The sequence below is a fragment of the Carettochelys insculpta genome, chromosome 33 (genome assembly GCF_033958435.1).
Source record: "Carettochelys insculpta isolate YL-2023 chromosome 33, ASM3395843v1, whole genome shotgun sequence".
NCBI lineage: Eukaryota > Metazoa > Chordata > Testudines > Carettochelyidae > Carettochelys > Carettochelys insculpta.
Window position 1 is genome coordinate 840,010 of NC_134169.1, and position 13,470 is coordinate 853,479.

The 13,470-nt window shown below is 51.4% G+C and overlaps 2 non-coding genes across 2 annotated transcripts; both read left to right on the top strand.

Moving 5' to 3' along the window:
* The first annotated feature begins 2,954 nt into the window (after window positions 1-2,954).
* TRNAV-CAC (transfer RNA valine (anticodon CAC)) lies at window positions 2,955-3,027 on the top strand. Its single transcript has one exon. It is a non-coding gene; the product is annotated as a tRNA-Val (tRNA).
* Window positions 3,028-7,444: 4,417 nt separating this feature from the next.
* On the top strand, window positions 7,445-7,545 carry TRNAL-UAA (transfer RNA leucine (anticodon UAA)). Its single transcript is given in 2 exon segments — window positions 7,445-7,482; window positions 7,500-7,545. It is a non-coding gene; the product is annotated as a tRNA-Leu (tRNA).
* The last annotated feature ends 5,925 nt before the right edge of the window (window positions 7,546-13,470 follow it).

Consider the following 13,470-nt stretch of genomic DNA (forward strand, 5'->3'; position numbering starts at 1 on the left):
GCAGGTGACTGACAAAGGGGAGAAACACCCCATCGTGTACCTGAGTAAGAAGCTGCTGCCCCGGGAGCAGAGCTACGCGGCCATAGAGAAGGAATGTCTGGCCATGGTGTGGGCGCTGGGGAAGCTGCAGCCGTACCTGTTTGGACGGCGTTTCACCGTGTACACCGATCACTCACCCCTGACCTGGCTGCATCACATGAAAGGGGCCAACGCCAAGCTCCTGCGGTGGAGTCTGCTCCTGCAGGACTACGACATGGAGGTGGTCCACGTCAAGGGGAGCAACAACACCATAGCCGATGCCCTGTCACGCAGGGAGGGCCCCGAACTTCCCCAGGTCACTGGCTAAGTGACCCCGCTCAGTGCGGTCTGGAAGGGGGGAGAGATGTGATGGAGTGGGGGGGGTGCATGTGTGAGTCAGGCTGGATGTCCGAGGCAAGCAGCAGCTCCCAGTGGCTAAGGATGACCCTGGGGCTACAACTGGCAGATAACACCTCTGCCTGAACAAAGAGCAGGGAGGAGCTGAGCTGGGTTTTGAATCGGGGGCGGCAGTTAGAGGCAAGGAGAAGGGAGAGCTGGAAGGCAGCCAGGCTGAGGAGGGGGAAAGCTACACCCCAGAGGGGCACCCCTTGGGGTCCTCTCCCCAGGACAGGTTGGAAGGACTGTCTCTGGCTGCTATGCTGTTGCTTCTGTGAGAAACTGGACATTTGTTGCCTAATAAACCTGCTGTTGTACCTGCTGAGTGAGAGTCTCTCCTGCCAGCGGGTGGGGTGCAGTGCAGGGGGACCCCTGAACCCCATCACAGAAGGGAATAAAGGACAGGGCTCCTCCCAGCAAAGCAAAGTGAAACCTCCTGAGCAAGACTCTGGTCTGGTCTCCAGAAGCCACTCAACTTCCTCCATGTCTTTGGACATTGCTGCCTATAGCAGTCCAGCAAAGGGTAACAGAGGAACACCCTGCACTTGTCTACTGCCTAGCAAGTGCTCCACCCCTTGGTTTTATGAGAACTGTGCTCTACCCACCTAAACTATCCAAGCTACAGAGAAACAGCTCACAAGGGCCCTTTCAGAAAGGAGCAACAGGCAGCTGTAGGTACAGTGTGGTTCCTGGAGTGAGATTACTGTCCCTCCCCCACTGTTCAGCATCCCACCCAGGCATCCCCTCAGCCCCTCCCCCACCACCCTGAACCCCAACCTGGAATCCCCCCCTCAGACTGTGTCTCCCATTTCCCACTGCCCTGAGTCCTGGCAAGGAATTCCCTCAGACCCTGCTGCCCCTCACCCGCTGTCCTAGGCCCCTGCCAGGTGTCCCCTCAGACCCTGCCTATCCCCTCCCTCTCTTCCCCTGAGCACAACATTAACACAGCCCATGTTCCCTGGCAGAGGGATAACACCATCACCTCCTGCTGCAATGTGCTTCCGATGGAGGGACCCCAGTCTGCTGCCTGCTCCTGAGCTCAGCTGCTCCCAGCTCACCTACAGCACATGGCCTTGGAGCAGCAGCTGCCCTGTCTGCTCTCCTACCCACAGACACAGAGCCCACAGGAGCAGACCCCACAGCTGTCACCCCAACTCCAGAAACTTTTGTATGTGCAGTGTGAAACCTGCCCACCAAAACGACCCACCGGTAACTCGTTCCTACCTGCTCCAGGGGTAACTTCCTCATCAGTACATGGCTCACCTGTGCATCACCACTTTCTCTCACCTGAGGCAGCCCATGGTCCTGACTCCCTCTTTCAAATCCAGCCTCCAGGTCAGAGCACTTCCTCTTCCCACCAGGTGGGAGACAAGATGTTGACAGTGCTCTCTTGTGCCATTGCACATCACTCTACACAGACAGCCCCAAACCCCCATGTACATTGTGAGTTTCCTGGGGGGCAAAAGGTGCCCTGAGGAGCTCATCTTGATTCCTTGGGCAGGTAGTTTCAAGAACATCACTTTTATTGGAGAATGTAGGGATCAATCCCACTATCTCTTGTATGCTAAGAAAGGGCTTTAGCATTTGAACTAATTTCCCTCTAAATGAGAAAAGATTCTGCCCCACCCATCTCATTGCAGACTCCACATGTCCCTGCAGCTCCCCTGGCTCCTTTCCTAAAATGACCCTTGTAAGCCCAATACCTACCAGCTGGCTGGCTGAACTGTTCAGACAGTGCTGCTAATAACATCAAGGAGATAGTTTCAAGCTCTAGGTGAGACCTTGGGGCATCTTGGCCTCTTCAGGGACAATGCTCTTAACAGCTTGGAGTATGATATCTTCATGGGGGATATGGATTTAAAGACCCTCTACATCCATGGTGGCCCGGCTGGTGTTTTCAGGAAGGTCATCGATGGACTGTAGTTTTCTGAGGAAGTTGGTGGGATTTTTGCAATTTGTGGGATTCTTTTGAAAAGGACCCCCATGTAGCCATGTCACATCTGGCAGCATGCTAATGCTAATGAGGCACTGAATATTCAACCCCATTAGTATTCATTTATTTGGCAATTAGCATGGCCATTTCGAAGTTTCCGCCAAGTGTGGCCACAGCCCCAGCGATCCATCCCCTTTTTCTAATTCTCCATGAACTTACCCAGCTCTTTTTTAAGTCTATTAGTGTCTTGGGCTTCACAGCATCCTCTGGTGGGCAGTTCCACAGGTTGGCTGTGTACTGAGTGAAGAGATACTTCCTTTTGTTTGTATTTGTTTCAACCCTGCTTCCTTTAATGTCATTGGGTGACTACTAGCTTTTCCATTACGAGAAAGAGGAACTATCACTTGGTTGGGTACCCGAAAGAAGATAATAGGTCAGCCCCATCTTTCTCATGTCCCGAGATGAATGAGGATAAACCAGCACTGCAAACAACAAGGCTCAAAGTCAGTAAAGTTAGAAGGAAGAATCTCATTTTTCATTCCTTATATTTTCATCTGTATCACTGCTCCAGAGGGTCTTGCATGCGTGGGGGCACAAGTCCTCTGGTGCCTTCTTAGCACAGCTGGTAGTGCATCAGTCTCACAATCTGAAGGTCCTGAGTTCAAGCCTCAGAGAAAGCAATTGGTTTTGCTTCCTGCTTCAGCTTTTCTGAAGGAAATCCCATGGGAAGTAGAGTGCTTTCTGGATCCCCTCTCGCCCACCAAACACACCCACACAGGTTTGACTAAGACATGTACTCTTCCTGTACTTTCCTGACTCTTGACTGCAGCTGGAAAGACCAAGCCCTGACTCCCATTTCCTTTTCCTCCTCTGTATTGTGGGGGACCTGACCTGTCTTTAGTACTTTGTGCCAGAACATTTTTTCATGGGCAGCATTTCCCAGGAGTTGGGGCTGCATTCTGGCACCAAACTGTCACTAGAATTTGATGGGCAAAAGCCTGTGAGACAAGGAGTCCTTTACTGGGGACTGAAATGCCGGGCCCTGTGTAACTGCCCCTCTCCTCCCCCATAGGCGGGGCTGCCCTGCTGTCATTGGCAGCACACTGAGCAGCACAGCTAGCCAGCACTTGACAGACAGGCTCACAAGTGTCCCTTTCGGAGAGGAGCCTCAGGCAGCTGCAGGGACATTGCAGGCTCTGGAACAGGGTGGGTGGGTCAGGGCGGCTGCACCTCAGCAGGGGAACTAGCTCATGTGGCAGAGTGTGAGCTTAGCCTGTGGGAGGCAGTGGGATAAACACCAATGTTATCCAGTCCCGTCCCTCCCCTCCACTGCCTACTCGATCTCCCCCAGTCCTGGAAGGCAGCTCCCAAATGCAAAGTGCTCCCTCTGTGACGGGTGGTGCGATTGCTCCCTCGTCGGTATACAGAGTTGGCCCCTCTGTTGCTCACCTAACCCTTATGTCAGCAACACACTTCATGCAGGGACCTTTGTGCTGGAGTGGGTGGCCAGAATGCAGGACTCAGACCCTTCCTCAGATATGGGCTGTTTGCCCCCATATGATACTCTTCCACTTAAGCTGTGTGTCTGCCTCTAGCGTGGGCTTTGCTCAGGGACCACGAGAGTGATCTGCCTACAGCTGGGAGGTCATCAGGCCCCTGCCACCAGTCTGTTCCATCACTCAGTGCAGCCCAGGGAGCTAAGTCACCGTATGCTTGAGTGAAGCCGGGCAGGGCAGGGCAGAGCTGGGTGTGGCCCTGTGTCCGTGGCCATGTTCCCTGTCAGCTGTGCACTTGAGCAGCTGCTCAGGAGAGATTCCAAAGGTGCTCAGACAACTATTTGCTGCTATTGGTGAGGCCCATTTGTACATATCTCAGTGCAAATAGAAATTATCCCACACACGGCTGGAGAAGCTAAGAGGGAACATAGTCTCTGGGTGTCCCACTAGGCTGAGAAAAGGCTGCTCACCATGTGCTGGGCCAGGGAGGTTGTGTAAGTCCAGATGGGGATCCTGAGCTGGGTATGCTCCTGAGATTGTCGGGTTCCATAAAATTGATATTCTCTTCTGAGGTGCGGTGCTTGTTCTGGGGGCTAACGTTAATCCCCATGACACACTTCATTCTGGGATCATGGCTGGAGCCAGGACTCTGTACCCCTTCCCAAAATATAAGGATCCTTCCCTGCATCTGAGACTCTGGTCTATGGAAGACCCCAGAGCCATACGTTTGCTTGGCTGATGTCTCAGCTCACTCCAAAAGGTGGGGAGCCAGTCGAAATGCTCGTGTTCAATGGGAAAGGTCATGGCATTCATTTCTGAGTTCCCCAAAGAATGCGATGGCATTCCTTCTTTCTACATCAGTGCTGTAACTCTTCCTTTCTCATCTCCTGGGTGGGCCTCCATCTTGTTAACAGCAGGCAGAAAAGCAAAAGGTGTCCGTCCCTGTGCCTTAGTGGGTCACAATTGAAAATATCAAAATCAGAACTGCTGAGAAATAGTCAGCCTGGACCCCAAAAGCAGTAGTTAGTCTCCCAGAAGTTGTAGGAAACCAGCTGCAAAAGGGAACATAACTCTATCACCGCACTAGCTATCAAAAAATCACACAAGCTGTCTCCTTCTGTGTTTTATCCTTATTTCACCCCCCAAAACATGGACTTTTCTGATGAGTGGCTGTTTGAAACCAATTCCACCATACAAAAGTATTCATCTGATCCTGAGGGAACAGCCACACACCCAGGTTGGTAGACAGCTCAGATCTTTCCATCTATCAGTCTGTGGCCAATCTTTCTTTAGCTAAAGGATCCTTGATGAGGAAAGAGAAAGCTGAGAGTCCAAACTGGCCAACGCACTCAAAAAACCTACACTCCAGAAATGCCATTCAGCCCCATTCCATTGCCTCAGCTTTACTTCACAAGGCTCAAGATGAGGAATAGGCCAGTCTTCGATGGAAAACGCTCTGCTTTCCATCAGCCTTGCAAAGTTGCAAATGCATTTCTATAGGAAAATGCACAAACAAACGTTGATGTATCACTATCAGAGAGGTCATGGTGTTAGCCTGTATCTTTGAGAAATGCATCTGATGAAGCGGGTCTCTGCCCATGAAAGTGAGTGGGAGAAGCCAGGTCAGTGGGGGGAAGCTGTGGTGTGCACCTGGAGAAAGAAAGTTTAATCAAACCCCATTTGTAACACCACTCTGGCTTGGGACAGACAAAGGAACCTGGAAAAGAAGGGTTTGTCCTACAGGGACCTGAAGGTCAGTAACAGAAGCAAGAGTGAAACGTGGGTGTAGGTCAGTGGTAGAGTTTTTGACTTCAGACCAAGTGGTCTTATTTCAAATCCATTCCCTGTCCCCCCAACTTAAAAGGCAACTACTTGAATGACAATAGCTGTGTCACCTTTCTCAATGCACTTTGGGTTTCTATTGTGTGGGGATTCTTAAAATGGAGATGAACCATCAACGTTTGCCAGAGCTGTTGCATATAAACCAAGCAAACCCCTCCCGCAGCTGAAATCTGGCTCCACAGGGAAACTGACAGTTGATACCGATATGAGGAGTTTTGGGTCTCATTTCTATAATGAGGTGCTCATTCATCGTCTATCAAATGTATCACATTCAGCGACAAGGTATCTGCACGCTTTGTAAATGTGTGTATAGAGAGGATGTCAATTACTCTGGGAATTCACACACAGGGCCATTATGTGCTTCCTCAACCAGATATTCATACACAAGTATCACCAAGCTCCCCAGTTTCTGCATTTCTGTTAATTCTTTGGCGGCTGCTTATTGTAAAAGAAAAATGAACCTGTTTCTTCACTCTGGGGGTTTCAGAGAAATGTTGCCCTCCAGCCAGGAGGGGTTGGCAGCAAGAAGGGCTGGGCTCAGTGGCTGTGCCCACACTTGGCCAAAACTTTGAAATGGTCACGGCCATGCAAAGATTGCTAATGAGGCACTCAATTGAATATTCAGCACCTCACTAGCATTAGGACACTTCTGGCTGCGGCGCTTCCAAAGCGCAACTTTTGAACGCTCGCAGCTCAGTGTGGCTACGTGGGGGTCCTTTTCAAAAAGACCCTGCACCTTTCAAAATCCCCTTATTCCTCTCCAAAACAGCTCAAATTTGTAAGTCCCATTGTGTAAATGGCAGCACCCAAGAGGCTGACTTCTGAAATCTGAATTCAAACCTCTGTGGGACCTTCTGATGCTGTCGTGGTTTGTTGTAAATGTCGCTCTCTCCAAGGGCTGGGCTTCTTTGTACACAGGTGTATCTGAGTTAGAGCTCTTTATCCTGCTAGATAAGTGAGGCCCACTGGAGCTAGGCCTCTGGTTGGGCTGACTCACCCACATGCTTGTAACAGATTGGGGTTCTGGAACTCATCAGACTGTGAAGAGATACAGGGGGACTGAGGCTGTGCATTGTGGATGGAATTGAGAGGTGGAAAAACAATGTAGTAAGACCTTCTGTAGTGTAGCAGTTATCCCATTGGCCTACCACCCAAAAGGTCCCTGGCTCAGAATGAGGCAGAGGTGTTAACGTTTTCATTCTTGTGCATCCCCTTTATGCCCAGGATGTCTCGTCTCCTTCTGCCCTGGCCTGTCCCTCTAATGAGTCCAATTCCTGTGGGACAGAAGGTGGTGACATCAGTTGAGCATTCCCTTTGCTGTCCGCGTGCGTAAGCTACACGAGTTAAACCAGTCATTTTTATGAGGCTTGTGGCCTGGATCTCCTGCCCTTGGATATTGGTCCCTGGAGGCCAGGTCTTCCTGCTGACCTCCTTTGCTTGAGTTGCTGAAGGAAGAAGTGAGGCAGGAAGGGGGCAGAAGAAATAAGCCAAGACCAGGAAGACAAGAGGAGACCCAAATGGGAAGAAGGGGTTTTCGAATTGAGGGGGATTGTTTTGAAAGGTCCCCAGCTACATGGGCAGCATACGTTTTGAATCTGGCACTTTTGAAGCACCTGTGGCCACCATTATGCTAAGGTTGAGACAAAGACAGGGGCGGTGACCAACCCCTGGGTGGGTGCTGTGGAACAGTGAGCATCAGATGGTCACCAGGCTCAAGGAGAAACTTGCATATGAATTATACTCAAAACTTAGGGCATTTGTCAGGATGGCCGAGTGGTCTAAGGCGCCAGACTTAAGGTGACGCTTTCTCAGTAATCTGGTCTCTGTAGAGAGGCGTGGGTTCAAATCCCACTCCTGACACACCCTTTCTTTAGCCTTGTTATGACCTTGGGGCTGAGGGGCTCAGCAATGGTGGAGGGAGGTGAGTCAACATTGTGCCCTTGGAGCCAGGGAGGCTAAAAGCATTTTGGGGGGCCTTGGCAGGAGAGTTTCTAGCAGATCTTGACACTTTATTATCTCCCCCTTGATTCAGAATTGGTGAGGCCACAGCTGGGCCTCATCTACACTAGCCACCTCCTGGGAAGGGGACATGTAAATGAGTCAGCTCCGTGAATTGCAATGAGGTGCTGTATTGCACACACAGCACCTCATTTGCGTAATCCTCACAGCCCAAACCTCAAAGTTCCCTTCCTCCCAAAACACGTACTGAGCAGCATGTTGTGCGTATGTGGGACACAGGTGATAATTAAAGATTCAAAGAGAAGGCTACTGGCCTTTGAGAGGAGTTGTAGTAGAAAGCTCCGGAGAATAGGATTGTTGCGGAAACTCGCGGAGGAGGAATTCTACAGGAAGGCACAGCCAAAAGAGAATCTGTACAAGGGAAGATACAGCCGTTCGGGCATATCTGCAGAATGAATGATGAATTGAAAACCAAGAGCCTGGTATTAGGCATAAGGGAAGGTTCAACAAGGAGAGGCAGAGCCCACAGAGAATGGGTAGATGACAAAGCAGATTGGTGCAGAGCTGGGCTACAAAAATGAAGCGACTCCTCATTGGACAGGGAAAGATGGAAGGAAATAGTGAGACAGGCATGGGACACCAACGGCTGCTGAGCCAATGGTGGTTGTTCATGATGATGATGATCCCAAAAGCATCCCTTGTGTGCTCCCTCAACAGCAGCACAGCCACTCTTCAGAGCAGGAAAAGGGGACCCGAAATCACTGATGGTTCTGGCTGGCAAAGGAGACAGGAGACGTTCACCTCTCCCACACCAGCGCTTGACTTTCCAGCAGGCCGTCACGGGCACCTCTCAGGACAAATGCCACAAAAACGAATGGCATTTCAGAGCTGGGGTGAAAGACCTCACCAGCAGAGGGGCTTGTGATGTGCGCTTGACATGCAAAAGGAGCCTGAATCAAAAACGGGCAGAAACACGGCCTGTGGTTCTCTGCAGTTCCCCCTTCTGCCCTGCCAGCTGCTCCTTCTTCATCTACTGGGACAACCTGGGAAGGAAGGTGGGAATGGGGCAAAGAAGTGGGCCAAGCTGAGGGGAGCAGGCAACATTCAGCTTGCCTGCAAGGGCCACAGGGAAGAGCTTCTTTCTCGTGCACTACGGCTGAGCCCGAGAAGCGGCAGTGGTGGAGGCTGCAGAGCAGCTGGCAAAGTACCTCAGTTGGACAAGTGTTGTGCTGAAGCTCTAAAGGTCTTGGGCCTAATCCCAGACTTCGCCAGAGACCTTTCTCACTCTGGAGAAGCAGCTATTTGGCTGCTTTCGGGAGACGACAGCTGCCTTTTCCTGGACTGTCATTGTCTGCTCGGTCACAGCGTCAGTGTGTGTTTCCTTTCTTCTTTTGTTTGGCAAAGTGGATGAAAAAGGACGTGCTCCTTCGAACTGGAGTTCAACCGGCCACTTGAAGATAACTTGGTGAACATTCCCTATCGTCTTGGGCTCTGCCAGCTGAGCTATTAAAGGGCAGCTAGAAGCTGTCACACTGTCCAGGGAGGCCCCTCTGCATGTGTCAGGTCGAGTGCCTCCCAAGCGGATGGCGTTTCAGGGGAGAAGCCAAAGAGGCCAGTGCAGATTGTGTTGCCCACTGGGCTCTCGTGTTGGCCAGGCATGCAAAACGGCCCCCGGTTGAAAGCGGATGGAAACACTTCATCTCTTTCTTTGCACATCCCCTTTCTGTTCTGTCAGGCGCACCCAGAAATGATGCTGTTCAGACTCTGCTCCTCAACACACGCAAGAGGCAACTTTCCTCGCTGAACACTGCTGTCAGCTCAACTCCCTCATTCTCTCATGCACCTCTTAGGGAAATCCCAGAGTACACACACTCCCTCGGATAGAGTGTGACATCACAAACGAGACAGTCTTCTTCTGTCCGAGCAGCCACCCGTGGGAGCAGGTCTGGCAGGGAGAGGGGCAGTGACTCCAGGGCCTAGGGCTGAGTGATAGCTGGAACTGGGGAGCCAGAAAGCTTCAGTCCTTGAGGTCATCTCCCAGTTATCTGTGTATTGGTGAGATGGACACAGAAGACAGTTGTTGGCAGATCCTCAGTGAGTGCTTGAGAGAGCCCCAAGGAGCCTGTGACATTCAAGCCCCACTGACAATTCCCAAAGAGATTGTGACAGTCCCTCTCCTGTTCTTCCACTTTCACAGAGTGCTTCAGGGTAGATGGGCGGCAAGACATCAGGATCAACAAGTCAACTCATCAGCAAGACAAGAGCCCTGCCAGAAGCTTCTTCAACTGGAGGGAACTTGCTGGGCTCTCCCTACAGTCCACTGCTCTGCTACGTGAGCTATTGAAAGGTAGCCATTAGCTGCTTCCTCAGTCACTTTCTCCAGGGTGGCCCTTCCAGGGGCACCAGGGTAAGTGCCATCCAGGAGCTTTGCATTTCAGGGGAGGGACAGAAGAACCCAGCTGACATTCTGTGGTGCATTGGTTATCACATTGTCTTGCCTGCAAATGTTCCCCAGCTAAAAGCAGGAAGGAACCCAGTAGCTCCTTTCTATCTTGGCAAGTGTTGCTGGCCTCTGACCCGGCATTCCCTGCCCCTCTCAGTGCTGGCAAGCAGACAGCACGCAGAACCTTTCAATGGGACAGGGACCACTCTTCTAATTAATGAAACAAAAACATCAGGCAACAGCCTTGGCCAGGTCGCTTGTCATCTCCTCACTTGCTGCTGTGGGCAAAGCCTTGAGAAGAACCTTTGAGCACTTCCTTCATCTCCTTTCCTCGGCTATTTCCTTCACCCTTGGACTGAGAAGGACTCAGGCTCTCAACTCAGGTTCTCCCTAACCAGCCCTTACCCCAATGGCCAGAGGGGATGTTGGTCACAGGGTTCTCATCTTTGCCCCATTGCATTCACCCCATGGCCCAAATTCTTGCTGCCCAAGTGCACCCCATGACACACAGGCTCTCCAGCCCATGCACCAGATGAAGGATTCATAATCACTCCCTCAACCTGAGGTAGAGGCTTCCTCGTGTACCTGGGCCAGGTGAGGTTCAGACATGCCTGGACCCAACCTCTCAAAGTTCAGAGCCACCTGCCCTAAGCCCACACTGCACAGCACTGCTCACACAGGAAGGAGCAGCAGGATCACTCTCCCAAGGGCACCAGCCCTCCACAGCAGCCCCATTGGCTTTCTCTGCTCCTCATTTCCTCGCCAGGTCTTCTGGCCTCAAGGACTCCCTCTTTAGGAGGTGGGGAAGTCATAGAAACAGGAATCCAGCACCTCAACCAAAAGTGCACAGCCACAATTTTGCAGAGAGTCTTTTGGCACCCTCAAAACCCCATTCAGCCTGGTTCAAGTGCCTCTGGGTATGTCTGCACTAAAAAATTAGGCTAAATGAGTTCAGGTGAATTTTGTATTGCCTCATTGTAGTAAGAGGGAAGCCAACCTTGGAGAAAAGAGATACATTTGCAGGCTGACAACACAGGGCTCTTGGGAGAGAGGCAAACCAGCAGCGGGAGAATATGGACATGGAACGGACTCTCCTCTCACCAGCTAACACCCCACATATGCAAGCAGTTTGAGACACCTGCCAAGCAAAGTGAAGGCTCCAGGGTTTCAAGTGGAAGAGGGTCAGGGGTGTGTGATGAGAGGCGAATATGTATATTCGCGGAAAGGATCCTGAGTGCCAGATCCCAGCCACATGCTTTAGCACAAAAAGCAATGGCCCCTGCATCAGGTGTGTCGGGGGATAAGAGTTACCCCCACAAAAAGCACCACACCTCAGAAAAGAAAACCACTGTGATGTTACCCAACAAGCCCAGCTGCACACCCAGCTCAGCATCCCCAGCTGGCCTTCCCCAAACGCTCAGTGAGGCGCAGCACACACTGAACAGCCCTCCCTTAGTCAGGCTGAACACCCGCAGACAATGGTCCCTCCAGCCTTTTCCAGCCTCATGTGGAATAAATTTCATAGGCTCTGAACTAGTCACCAATGTGTACCACCACCAATGGAAACCAAAGCCTCAGCGGTGAGCACTCTGCTAATCAGCTGAGTGACATTGGAGTCTCTCCTGAGCAGTTGAACAAGCCCACAGCTGACAGGGAACAGGTCCTCAGACACAGCGCCGCACCCAGCCCTGCCCCACATTGGCCCTGGGATGCACTGAGAGGCAGAGCCAAGTGCCCCTGAGCTCAGCCCATGCTGGAGGCAGCCAGACACCTAAAGCAGAACACAGTGTCAGAGCAGGGGTAGACAGATATATTTGGGGAAGGGGTCTGAGATCTGCATCCCAGCCCTGCCCTTGATCCATGGCCCCAACTTCCTCTTTCAAATCCAGCCTCCTGGTCACAGCCTTTCCCTTTCCCTCCCTGGGGGAGGGGAGTTGTTCATGGTACTCTCTTGTGCCATTGCAAATGGCTACGCATAGACAGCCCCAATCCCCCCCGTGTGCTGGAAGCCAGGTTACTGTTTGAATTCTGCAACCTGTCATTGTAGCTGAATGCATTTCCCCTTCCACCAGCACAGCCATCCCTGGTGCTTCTGTGCTTCTCGCTGCTGACTCCAACGGGCTGCAGGGCCACATTTCTCTGAAGGCCCCAGAGTGATGAGATAGGGCCATTCTCCTTTTACAATAACCAGCTGGAGACAAATAACGGAGGTGCAGAGATTGGAAAAGTTGGGGGTGATTGGAGAGGAATATCCGGCTGAAGGAAGACATAATAGCCCTGGCTGTGAATTCACAGAGTAACTGACATGCTCTCTGCACACACATTTCCAAAGTGTGCAGACACCATTCGGCTGAATGTGACACATTTGATAGACTCTGAATGATCATCCACCAAAAGAACAGTACAGCAGAAAGGGATCTAGGGGTTATAGTGGACCACAAGCTAAATATGAGTCAACAGTGTGATACTGTTGCAAAAAAAGCAAACATGATTCTAGGATGCGTTAACAGGTGTGTTGTGAACAAGACATGAGAAGTCATTCTCCCGCTCTACTCTGCGCTGCTTAGGCCTCAGCTGGAGTATTGTGTCCAGTTCTGGGCGCCGCAGTTCAGGAAGGATGTGGAGAAATTGGAGAGGGTCCAGAGGAGAACAACGAGAATGATCAAAGGTCTAGAGAACATGACCTAGGAAGAAAGGCTGAAAGAATTGGGCTTGTTTAGTATGGAAAAGAGAAGATTGAGGGGGGACATGATAGCAGTTTTCAGGTATCTCAAAGGGTGTCATAAGGCAGAGGGAGGGAACTTGTTCTTCCTTGCCTCTGAGGATAGAAGAAGAGGCAATGGACTTAAATTGCAGCAGGGGAGGTTCAGGTTGGACATTAGGAAAAAGTTCCCAACTGTCAGGTTGATCAAACACTGGAACGAATTGCCAAGGGAGGTGGTAGAATCTCCATCACTGGAGCTTTTTAAGAAGAGGTTAGACAGATGTCTTTCAGGGATGGTCTAGAAAGTGCTTGGTCCTGCCATTGGGGCAGGGGGCTGGACTCGATGGCCTCTCGAGGTCCCTCCCAGTCCTACTCTTCTATGATTCTATGAAAACGAGCAAGCTGCTGACTTTTGCAGTTCACAAAACCGTCCCTGTTGCATGTGCAGCACCTGGCCATGTAGCTCAGCAAACCTGTGAGAGCAGGTAGGTGACAGGCCCAGCAGCACAGAGGACACCAAGAACCCACACCCCATTCCCTGCCAGCCCCAACACCTGCCCAGCTTTGCTGGTGTTTGCATCCTTAAGGCAGCAGGGAAATCTTGGCTTGTGCTGGGTAGAGTCATACAGAACAGGCACGTAAAGGGGCTGTGAAGGAGTAAGGCCAGCACCACCAGTCC